Below are 12,930 nucleotides of genomic sequence, written 5' to 3'. Positions count from 1 at the left end.
TGGGTGAACTTCATAGGAAGGACAAATGCCGCATTTGCAAGTCCTTCAAACCCAGGACTCAAAAGGAGCGCGATGCCTGCCTCAGGACCATCTTAATGGAGTCGGCGCTTCGCCCAGTCTCCGAGCCCTCGGGGTCACCGTCGGCACCGAGTATTTCATCGGCGCACAGCGCTCCCCCGGCACCGGCAGCGGCACCGGTGCACAAGGTGCCGAAGAAAAGGAAGCTGCAGGAGGCTGTGTCTATGGACTCCCCCCTGCGACCGGTACAGCAGGGGGTACAGCAAGAGCTGACACCGGCATCTCCACGCAGGGAGCCTCCCCCGACCCCGGGGGGTGGGAGACCTCTCCTGCAAGGGCCGTCGACGCCGGAGGTGTTTTGTAGCGGCACGGGCTCTCATGGCCATGCCCACGCCTCCATCCCCCCCGCGGCCGAGGGAGTCAGGGTTGGCGTCTCGGGGTAGATCCGCGCTGGGTTACCCCGGTGGGCAGCGGAGACACGAACCATCGTCTCCCCCCAGATGGTCGAGGACGGGGGGAGCGGGAACTCCCCCTCCTCGCTCCGACTTTAGGTCGTCGAGCACCTCGGTACCGCAGCACCGGGAGCGGTCTAGAGGTTCCAAGAGTAGCCGCTCTACATCGGGCAACAGATCCTCGGTGTCCCGCCACCGTCCAGACAGCCAGCCGGCACCGAGGGAGGCTGACTATCCTTGCACTTCGGTGCGCAGCTCTCGGCACCGGTCTCCCTCAAAAGACTCCCGGCACCACTCTCCTTCTCGGCACCGATCTGGCTCGCCTGCGGAGCCGAGACACTTGGAGCACGCACGCGAGCGCCGCTCTCGATCTTCGGTGCGCAGCTCCCGGCACCGAACACCGTCGCCTAGGGATGGCCGACACCGATCCCGTTCTCAGCACCGATCCTCGCGGCGCCGTTCAGGCTCGCGGCACCGTTCAGGCTCTCGGCACCGATCAGGCTCTCGACACCGATCCCAGTCAAAGCCCCGCCACCGGTCTAGATCCCCGGTCTGGGCCCGTGCAGATTCCCGGGACAGACATCGTTCCCGATCCGCGGGTAGCCGTCGGGGTCCAGCTGATTTAGAGCCTTACCATCACCGCTCACCATCAGCGAGGACCTCCAAACACAGCCCGGCGCGGCCCTTGGCACCGCAGGTTTTGGCACCGAGGGATTCTCCGGGGCATTGGAGAAGACATAACCGCGGGCGGGACCGCTCCAGGTCGCCGGCAGCTGACCGCCGCAGAGCCAGGAGGTCCCGGGGGAACTCGTCCATATTCTCATTGCACCAGCCTGGCCCCGGCAACACTGGTTCAGTATGCTACTGGACATGTCCATTGCCGAGCCAATACTGCTTCCGAGGCGTTACGACCTCCTCTCCCAGGACCGGGGCCGTCTTCTACATCCGGACCTGGACTCCCTCCACCTGACTGCATGGAGGCTATGTGGTTAACAGAGGGAGAGAGAGCCTGCTCAACACAAGTACAGCAGGTTCTACTAGGGAGCAGGAAGCCTTCCACTCAGGTGCTGTATAAGGCTAAATGGAAGCGCTTTACCTTTTGGGCGGAGTCCCGGGGGATCTTACCTAGCTCATCGCCCATACAGGCAATCCTAGAGTACCTCCTACACTTAAAGATGCAGGGCCTCGCACTAGCCTCCCTGAGGGTACACCTGGCGGCCATCTCGGCCTTCCACCGGCTGATGGAAGGGAGGTCTATCTTCTCTCATCCTATGTCCTGTAGGTTCCTGAAGGGGATAGAGAGATTATATCCGCAGGTTCGTGACCCGGTACCTCTCTGGGATCTGAACTTGGTTCTCTCCATGTTAACGGGACACCCATTTGAGCCCATGGCTACATGCCCTTTGCTAGTCCTGTCCTGGAAGGTGGCCTTCCTAGTAGCCATTACTTCGGCCAGGCGGGTCTCCGAGTTGAGAGCTTTGACCTCGGAGCCCCCTTATACTGTCTTCTATAAAGACAAAGTGAGGCTGAGACCCCACCCAGCATTCTTACCTAAGGTGGTGTCTCAGTTTCACTGTAACCAAGACATTTTCCTCCCCGTGTTCTTTCCCAAACCACACGGATCGGAGGCAGAGCAGAGATGGCACTCCCTAGACGTCAGGAGGGCCCTGGCCTTTTACATCGATCGTACAAGGCCATTCAGAAGGTCAACCCAACTGTTCGTCGCGGTTGCTGAGAGAATGAAAGGCTTACCTGTCTCTTCTCAAGGCATCTCTGCATGGATTACCGCCTGTATACGTACCTGTTACGATCAGGCAAAGGTGCCGCTTCCCGGAACAGTGACGGCACACTCGACCAGAGCCCAGGCCTCGCCAGCAGCCTTCCTGGAGCGGGTGCCCCTGATGGACATTTGCAGGGCAGCGACCTGGTCATCTGTCCATACCTTCTCATCTCATTACGCCATCGTACAACAGGCAAGAGAGGACGCGGTTGTAGGCAGAGCCGTCCTAAGAAGGGCTACTCGACAGTGACTCCTACCCGCCTCCATGGTATGGCTACGTAATCACCTATATTGGAATGCATATGAGCAATCACTCGAAGAGAGAAAACAAGATTACTTACCAGTAACTGTTGTTCTTCGAGATGTGTTGCTCATATCCATTCCAAACCCACCCTCCGTCCCCGCTGTCGGAGTCGGCAGAAAGAAGGGACTGGGGGCCACGGGGTCGGCAGGGTCCCTATATACCGCGACATGAGCGCGGCACTCCAGGGGGCGCAGGAGCCGACCCACAGGGGGTTGCTAGGGGCAGAAAAGCTTCCGGAGGCTCGTGCACGGGGCGCGCACTCACCTATATTGGAATGGATATGAGCAACACATCTCGAAGAACAACAGTTACTGGTAAGTAACCTTGTTTTTTCCTCAGCTGAGAGTCCCAAAGTCCTGGCATTCAAGAATTGCGTCTCTTGCCCTTGCCCCTTCCCCATGGGTGATGACCACTGACTTTCTGGGTGAGACACATTTCAGCGAAGTGCAACATTTGCTGCTCATTTCCCCCACAAATAACGAAGCTTGTGAGCTTTAGTTTTGGAAACACTTTATGGAGAAGGCAAAGAGACCTCACTCTGACCCAGGCCAAGGAGACTTCCCCCTGTACATTGGCCTCAAAGATAAGCAGTACCCCTCTGGGCATGAGCTTACAAGTGGAGCTAGAGCTGCCAAACCAAATTAATTGTGTTCTTCGAGAGCTTGCTCATGTAATTTCCAATTAGATGTGTGTGTGCCGCATGCACAGTTGCTGGAAGGTTTTTCCCCCAGTGGTATCCATAGAGTCAGCTCTGGAACCCCCTAGAGTCACGCTTTCATGGCACCCTGTATAGGGTCCTGATAACCCTGTGCTCCTTCAGTTCCTTCTTACTACCTGTGATGGTCAGCTGGAATCTGTTGCCTCTTGCATCTCAAAGGTCTCCTTCCCAATGGTTGTCCAACCTGTGTTTTGTAATTAGTTAAAGTATTTGGCATTTTTATGTAGCCCACGCGATACAGGTAGAAGCAACTTATTTTCCTGGGTCCTAGAATGTGTTGGTGGACTACCACAGCAGATTGATATCTGTCCACAAGTGGTTCTTTCATCCAGATATGGTGAACGACATCTTCTGGAGGTGGGGATCTCCCCACATAGACTTATTCGCAACACAATTTAACAGGAAACGCACATGGTTCTTCTCATTCCAGAACCACAGCCCTGAGTTAATCGTGGATGCTTTTCTCCTCCTGTGGAAAGATCACCTGTTCTACATATTCCCTCTGATACCACTGGTGCACAAGATCCTCTTGAAGGTTAGGAAAGAAAATCTTGATAGCACTGGCATGGCCACGCCAGCCCCAGTATTCCACACTCTTCAATCTCTTGGTGGAGGTTCCTCTAACACTCTCATTGGGGCCAGATCTGATCACTCAAGATCATGGCCACCTTCATCATCCGAACCTGCAGTCGCTTCATCTCATGGCATGGAAAATCCATGGTTGAATCCCCAGGAGCTGGAATGTTCAGAACAAGTCAGAGATTCTTTTGGGTAGTCCGAAACCATCCACTAGGTCTACCTACCTGGCAGACTGGAAGAGATTCTCAATCTAGTCAGACGGATTCTCACTGGAGAGCTCCTCAGTCTAAAATAAGAGGGATAATCTGCTATATCTTAAGCATCAGGGGATGGCAGTATCATCAATCAAGGTGTACCTGGTCGCAATTTCTGCTTTTCATCCAGGGGTAGCAGGCTGGTCAATTTTTGCAAATCACAGAGTAGCCCGGTTCTTCAAGGGATTGGACAGGGTGTTCCCTCAGACTCATCAGCCAGTTCTCCAATGGGACCTGAACCTGGTGCTTTCAACATTGATGAAGCCACCGTTTGAGCTGCTGGCAACATGCTCCCTGTTATACCTGTCTTGGAAAGTAGCCTTCCTGGTGGTGATTACCTCAGTTAGGAGAGTTTCGGAGCTTAAGGCCCTTACATCAGAACCACGTTACACTGTCTTTTTCAAAGACAAGGTTTGACTGCGCCGCATCCAGCCTTCCTTCCAAAGGTGATATTGCAGTTCCATGCAAACCAGGACATCTTCCTTCTGACGTTCTATCCCAAGTTGCATGCCAATAACAGAGAGCAAATGCTTCACTTGCTGGATGTTAGGAGGGAACTGGCATTCTACATCAAAAGAACCAAGCCCTTTCAGACAACTCAACTATTTGTGGCAGTAGCAGATAGAATGAAGGGCCTCCCGGTCTTATCTCAGATAATTTCTTCCTGGATAACTTCTTGTGTCAAGGACTGTTATGACCTGGTGAAGGTCCCAGCCCCTACAATCACAGCACACTTCACGGGGGCTCAGGCATCCTCAGTGGCATTCTTAGCTCAGGTCCCAGTACAGAACATCTGTAGGGCAACAACCTGGTCATCCATGCACACCTTCGCAGCTCGCTACACCGTCACACTACAAGGTAGAGAAGACGCAGTAGTAGGTAAAGCTGTGCAACTATCAGTAGTTTGTTGAACTCCAACCCCTCCATTGAAGCTGCTTGGGAGTCACCTAATTGGAATCGACATGAGCAAGCACTCGAAGAAAAAACGGTTACTAACCTTTCTGTAACTGTTGTTCAAGATGTGTTGCTCATGTCCATTGAGACCCTCCCACCTACCCCTCTGTTGGTGTATACTGGCAAGAAGGAACTGAAGGGGCAGAGGGTCAGTAGGGCACTATATAGGATGCCATGAAGGTGAGACTCCAGGGAGCTCTAGAGCCGACCCTACGGATACTACTGAGGGAAAAGCCTTCCAGCGACTGCACACAGTGCACAAACCTAATTGGAATGGACATGGGCAACACATCTTGAAGAACAAGAGTTTACAGAAAGGTTAGTAACTTTTTTCCAGGGCTTTAGATGAGAGTAAGGGACACCTCCATAGGTATATAGTAGCTTACAGAACAAGGAGCAATGGTCTCAAGTTGCAGTGGGGGTGGTCTAGGTTGGACATTAGGAAAAAGTTTTTCACTAGGAGGTGGTGAAGCACTGGAATGGGTTACCTAGGGAGGTGGTGGAATCTCCATCCTTAGAGGTTTTTAAGCTGCGGCTTCACAAAGCCCTGGTTGGGATGATTTGCTGAGGTTAGTCCTGCTTTAAGCAAGGGGTTGGACTAGATGACCTCCTGAAATCCCTTTCAACTCTAATAGTCTATGATTCTATAGGGACAGATCTCCATCCAGGTCTTCTGACTGAAATACTTCATTGCTTGGTCATTACAATTGATGGTCATTGTGGTAGCGTCTGACAGTTCATTTAGTTCCCAGAAATCAGAATAATAAGGTCATTTGTGTGGTTTGCTGCAGAAAGATTCATTCGTACTTTGCTGCAAAGTCTGTTGGAGATGCTGTGCATTTTCATTGTCTCTTCTTGCTGCTTGGCCTGCATTTCCCCACATGTATCACAACTGCTCACCAGGTGTCAGATATCCCTGTAAATGGCATCTCCTTTCCCAAGACATGCTTCTATTCCATAATGGCTCTGAGGTATTCTTAAGAGAATTTGTGTTCTCAGTGATCTGGGTATTGTGATTCAACTACCTGTATATATTGATTCTATCTTCTGTACTCAGCTCATCTGGATAGTTCCAGTATTCTTGAGAGGCATGTGGGACTTCTCCACTGGTGTTTGGCCATCCTAACAGAATGATGGACATCCGATGCCTTGAAACTGGCACATAACTGACTTGGCTGCTGCTTTTTGCATCTTCCTGTGGCTTCTATATTTCTATCAGGTTAAGGCTCTCATATTTTTGTTCAATTACCATATTTTCATGCTGCAAGGCTGCTCTGAATAAGAAGTCAGCTATATCTCAGTCCCTTTCTTGTGGTGTGCATTTAAGTGGTAGTGTTATAGTTTCAGAAGCATGTGCTTGAAGGTATTTTGGGATTGCCAGCAGTGGCTTTTGCCAGCTATGGTTTGATTACTTCCTACTTGAATGGTCTTCTGCACTTGAACATACTGTTGGAATTTTTCACATGAGAACACTATTGCAAGACATTCCTGTTCAATTTGGGCATATTTCTGTCTCATTGGTGATGGTGACCTTAATGGGAAAGCTGCCAGCAGTCCCTTTTGTTAGAACGAAATTCCATTTAATTAACATCACATTATATGGTTTTCTCTTCATTTACATCATATTTCAGGATGGAATAGTTGGTTACCAGCTCTTTGACATGTAAGATGGTTGCATCACATTGAGGTAACTAGTGTCCATGCTGTATCTTTGTTCAGTAGTCACCTCAGGTGTTCACACTGATCTGAGAGCCTTGGCAGAAATTTTGTCAAATAGCTTACAAATCCTTATAGTCTCTGAACTGATTTAGTATCTTTTAGGTGTAGGCATCTGTTGTATTGCTTGATTTATTCTTTTACCGCAGGTTGGATTCCCAATGGTATTCTCAACCATTGGTATTTACCTGCTGGTGTCCAAAATGTGGTGGGGTAGCTGCTCTCCATATCCAGTAGCTCTTACAATGTATGTCTTTGACATCAAGTACTGAGAATATTTTTGCTTTTGCCAAGGCACATGTGTCTGTTCTCCAGGTACCCAGGACGTTGTGCCCCACCTCCCCGCCTTCAGCAAGAGGAAGACTTACTTGTGTGTAACTGGGTGTCAGTTTCTTGACTCCACCAGCCTGTTAGCCACCCAAACAATCCCCTCTGGGCTATGCCAGCTCCTTACTTTGCCTGGCAGGTTAATTGGTGTACCTCAGTCTCCAAGTTCCTTTGAAACCTTTCAACCCTTTATACATTGCACATTAATACCAGGTCTGCTGTCCTCCAGGCAACAATGTACACACCAGCTTTGATGATTCAACTCAGGATCAGTTCCTTGTATAATACCACAGCTTATCACAGTTATAGTGAAAATAGTAAGTTTATCATCAGAGGTTTGAGGTTCAAGAGATAATGAGCAAGGATAATGGAAACAGGATTACATATAAAATAAAATCATAACATGATTTCTACAGACTAGACTAAATATGGCAGCTAACCTTCTGTCTAAAGAAGTTTGTCATCCCAAATGTCCTTTGTAGCATTTCAACTAAGGTTGGTTGTGATCCTGTTTTCATGTGGTCATGCTGCCTGATTATTTCCTATTTCCATGAAAAGGGGTATCTTCCTTCCTGCCTTATTTCCCAAAGTTGGTTGATTGTACCTCAGAGTCAGGATGACCCCCTGTAGCTCATTCTCCAGTGTGCTTCACCCCCTGTTGGTTTCAGATCTCTTCTGTTGACTTCGTATGTAAATAGGGCTTCCATTGTGTTGGCTTAAAAAGTTTAATTTACACATGGACTGAGATGGACAGGTGAATAAGCATATCTTGTCTGACAGAAATCTTGGTTGTCAACTCTGCCTAGATACAGACTTTCAAACACATTTCAGTATGCATTTGTAATGCCTTTACCTAGCATCTGTACGTGTATTTCACAATGATATCAGTGACCAGCATGAGCCTAGTTTTCATTTAAGATCTCACATGCCATTCGTTAGTGAACCAAAATGTACATACCAGGATCAGGACATTCCTGTTGAACCCTCTTGCCAGTTGGCACTGAGGAGTTCATAGGTCACAAAAGGTAATATTTGTCCAGCTGCAGGCATTGGGTAGTGAGCAAATCTTTTTAGTGATTTTAAGTTGCGTGGGTACTTGTAAATGTGCAGCTTGTCTGGTTTCTCAGTGGCTACAGTGTTCCTTATTCAACTTGTGGTGTCTGTGATTTTAGCAATGATGCTTTTGTTTTCCATTTGCTTTATTGTGCCCACTAGTTATTTCTTTAATGCAATTTGTATTCTGCAAGGCAAGTGCTGAACTGGCTGAATTGTTTTATGTATTTCCAGGTGTAACTTGCCTGAAGGTCATCCTAGTTCTTCAAAATATCTTTGTAATATTTTTAGCAGCTTTCAGGGATGCCACTGAGCACTATCTGCTCTGGATGTTTTATGTCTTGTTTGTTCCAGGTTTAGTTTCAGCAGGTAGTTAATTTTAGATGGAAGCAGTGGTTTCTGTGTTGGTTGTACTACCTGAAATGTTGAACTTTTCCTTGGCATTCTGCTTGTAATTTACATTTTTAATGGACGCATGATCATGTCACTATATAATTTTAATTTGGCTTTGCTTGGTTGTGGTTTTATTTTCTTACCTTGCATAATGCTGAAGAAGTGTTTGTAGCTGAGGGCATTCACTGGTGCCCCTCTGTCTATTTGGCATTCAATTTCCTGTGTGTTTGTTGCTGCCTGGTCTTTGCATCTGGTACTAGTCTGAGCTTTAAAAAAAACATTTATTTTTGGTATTTTGCACTGAATTAATGTCATACATGCAGAATCTCACCCTCTTCCTAAGCATTGTGCATCTTTTTCTTTGCTCGTCTGCAAGCAATTGGCATAATTTCTGTTGTCACAGTTATTGCATGTGAGCCCATATGCGGGTCAATTTTCATGGTCACGTTTTTCTCCACAATACCAACAGGTCTTCCTCTGCATTTTATTTCCTATCCTTTCTATTTGTGCATTTGCTTTTTCACAAATTTTGGAATGTTTGGGAGCTTTCCCTGTACTACTTGGTGAATTATCCCTGTCTGTTTTACTTATTCATGGAGTCACAGATTCTAAGGCCAGAAGGGACCACTGTTGTCTGATCTGTACAACACAGGCCATAGAACTTCCCCCCAAATAATTCCAGTTTGGACTAGAGCTATATTTCAGAAAAACATCGTATTATGATTTAAAAATTGTCTGTAATGGAGAATCTACCATGAGCCATGGTAGATTCTTCCAATGATTAATTTACCTTCCTTGTTAAATTTATGCCTTATTGCACGTCTCAATTGGCCTAGCTTCAAATGCCAGCAGTTAAAAGCACCTCTAGCACTGAAACACTCTGGAAATATGGAAGACAACTGGAAAAGGTTTAAACAGCACTTCACTGTGTTACTGTAAGCAATGGGTACCAGGAAAAAGACACAAGCAAAAGGTAATCTTCTTTCTGAAAATAGCTAGTTCGGGGCACTTAGCTGAAATCTATTAAATGCATTAACTCAAACAGAGGAGGCTAACTGTGAAACTGTATTACAGAAATTTGAGGAATACTACACTCCACATAAAAATAAATATATGCGAAATGGTTTTAAACAGACAACAATGGGAAAGTGAAACCATAGAAGAGTTTGTGGCTGATCTAAGGCTGTAGAGCCAATCTTACAATTGGAGGGGCAGGGGGTGCTAACTGAGTTCCTGATAAGAGACCAGATTGTGATTTGGATCTGGGACAAAAGACAGAGAGAAACTCCTGGAAGACCCAGATTCAACCCTTCACAAAGTAAAGCAATTAGAATTTGCCAAGCAAAGGAAGTCACCCAGTCCAAACTGAAGTTATTGAGCGTGGACAGTTCTTTGACTCTGAGGACATGAGAGAGAATCCCAAATACTACAGGAAAAAAGACCTGAGGCAGCAAGGCATGCAGGGTTCAAAGTCAGGCAGGCAGTGCAAGCACGTGGAACTGCATATGCTGTGACAACCAACACATGCCAGGCATTGTTTCAGCTTTTTTTAAAACAACAACAAACACAAAAAACCTGTGCAATTTGACCTTCAACAGTATGTGCACAGCACGGACAAAGAGGGTGATGGCAGCACTAGTTCAGATGAATCCTTCATAGGAGCAATGGGCAGTATTGCAGCACAGAATGAGTGGATTGTCAGCCTCAAAGCAAATGGGATGTCTGATTTTTTTAAGTTGGACATAGTACACAAGCCAATGCTGTGCCAGAAACTGATACTAGCAGTGAAAGAGAAGCCACAGGCAGTAGAAAGTAAGCAGGTAAAACTCAGGGTGAGCTTATCCCCACTAAGGGAGGATGTGAATGAAATGGATTGGGTAAATACATTGGAAAAGATACAATTTGTAATAGTACCAGGGCAAAAAGTACCTGTTGTTGGGTTAAAAATGTGTCAAGCTTTTCATTTGATTGAGGGTACACCCTTTGAAGGGACTGGATTTCAAAACAATTGAGGAAGAGTTTAAAGACCTCTTCCAACAAGTAAGGAAGCTTTCAACAGAGTACAGAATAGACCTGAAAGAACACAGCCATCCAACAATTCATGACCCCAAGAAAGTTCCTCTCACACTAAAGCAGAGGCAAAAAGGGTGGCTGCATAGGCTCAGTACTTTGGAGTCAGAGTGAGTAGAAGAATCAACAAAGTGAGTACACTCATTGGTCATTATAGAAAAAGAAGCTAGAACCTTCACTTGCGTATTGATCCCAGAGAAAGCAATAAATATGTGAAAGGGGAACATTTTCCATTACCTACCAGAGGAGAAATTCTGAGAGAAGTGGCTGATGCGAAGTATTTTTCTATATTTGATGCATCAACAGTGTTCTAGTAGTTCCCTTAATGAAACAGAGCACATGCGTGTGCACATTCAACACTATCTTTGGAAGACAGTTTCCATAAATTTCCATTTGGGTTGAATTCAGTACCTGAGGAGTGTCCTAGGAAAATACCACAAATTTTTTGATGGCATAAAAATATTAAGATATACATAGATGACTGTTTTTTGATCTGGGGGAAAAACAGTAGAGGAGCATGACCGGAGGCTTTAAGCAGCATTGAAAAGAGCCAGAGCTGCTGAACTAATGCTAAATAACCAAATGGAAATTGTAATGGAAATAACATATCTGGGAGAGAAGTTAATACAGCAGGGTATACAGATAGAGCACAAGTAAGATTGAGGCTATCACCGACATGCCCACCCCAACAGACAAGGAAGAAGTACAAAGGTTCTTTGCAATAGGTTCAAATTTCTTTATATAGGTCAGTAATTGAGCAGCCCAAACGAGCAATTTGAGAGCTCTACTGTGCAAAGATGTCCAGGGGCCATGGGATGCAAGTCTTTATAGAGAGTTGAAGAAACAGAAGGAGTTAATTAGAAAAGGACTCTGGCCTCAGATACTATGACAGTAAATGCAAAATGAAATGGCCCACAGATGCCTCCAAGGGTATTGGTGCAGTCATCTTACAAGAGTGTGCTCAAAACTGGAGACAAATGGCTTGTGCATCATAGGGGCAAACCAGAACTGAGTGTCAGCATGCTCAAACAGAGAAGGAGGTTTGCCCTTAGTCTGTGGGTGTTCGTAGTTGTGTGTTATATTGATGATGGTTTTTGAGTGTTAAGTTTTTGCTTGGAAGGGAAGATGTGGTATTGGAGGCCTAAGTCTCTAAGGGCCCCTCCAGCAGCTTCTGATTTAATGCACAAGTCCGGTGAACAGACGTCCGTCATCTTTCGTCTTGACTGTCAGCCTCATCAAAGCCTTTGAGGCATTCCGATGTTGACTAAACCACGAAGCCTCGCATTTAGCCCAGAGAATCTTGTGGTAAGTCCTCCTGTACCAGTTGGAGGCTTCACAAATCCAAACACTCACCAGTCCTGTCAGAGGTGGCACTGTTGAGTCTGGCTCTTCTGAGGCTGAGTTCAATGTCTTCACTCTGCCAGGCTTTCTTTCTGCTTCAGTCTGCCTCATCTTCAACAGCACTGAGGTGGCTTCTGTCCCACAGATCTTCATGTCCTCAAGGAATCCCCCCCCCCCCTCACTTCTCCCTCCCGATTGGACTCTCCTTTGTTGCAATCAATCAGTGACAGAATTCTCAGCACCGTCAATGCATCTGGCACCATTGGTTTAATCTTAGTCATCTCTCCAACCAATTATGCCAGCACCACCTGTATTGATCACTTGATCGACTTTCCACCTACCGAACCCTTTCTTTCTTTGGAACCTAATGTGTCCCCTATAACTAGACCACCTAGAACCCCAATGGGAACTGCTCCTCCCTATTTTGAGGAGGCTTTCTTTTCTTCAGACATTGAGAGGGAGGAACCTGTCTCACCTTTTAGATCATTTAGCTCATCTTACAGGTCTTTGACCACTATGAGACTTAAAGGTCAGGACTGGTCTTCCTACAGGGAAGTCCCAGCATGGGGTCCTCCACTATGATTGTTCAGCTTATGCAGTATCCTCCATGACCTTACTGGTCTTGTACTGCTCCAAGAGACTCTAGACCTCCGTCACAGTCACACTCTAGGAAAAAGCTCTTACTCCTCCACTGCAGGAAACCTATTTAATGTCCTGTTACCATCCCTCAACCTGCTGAGTTGGATCCAGTGGAGGAGGGAGAATTAGTGGGAGGGAACCCTTAGACCTCTCCCACAACACACACATTTCTTCATCTCCAGATGAGGTGGTCATTCCACGAGGTTGTCACACCTCATCTTCCACCATCTCCCCTCCAAGGACTTTGAAGTTTTTCAGGAATTCATGAGGGTGGCCACTTGTTTAGGGATACAGGCAAAATTTGTACAAGAGAATTCACATACTGTCCAAGA

This window comes from Emydura macquarii, unplaced genomic scaffold, assembly GCF_026122565.2.
Source record: "Emydura macquarii macquarii isolate MOO-44397 ecotype Brisbane River unplaced genomic scaffold, CSIRO-AGI_Emac_v2 contig_1363, whole genome shotgun sequence".
Lineage (NCBI taxonomy): Eukaryota > Metazoa > Chordata > Testudines > Chelidae > Emydura > Emydura macquarii.
This window is presented reverse-complemented; position numbering follows the sequence as displayed.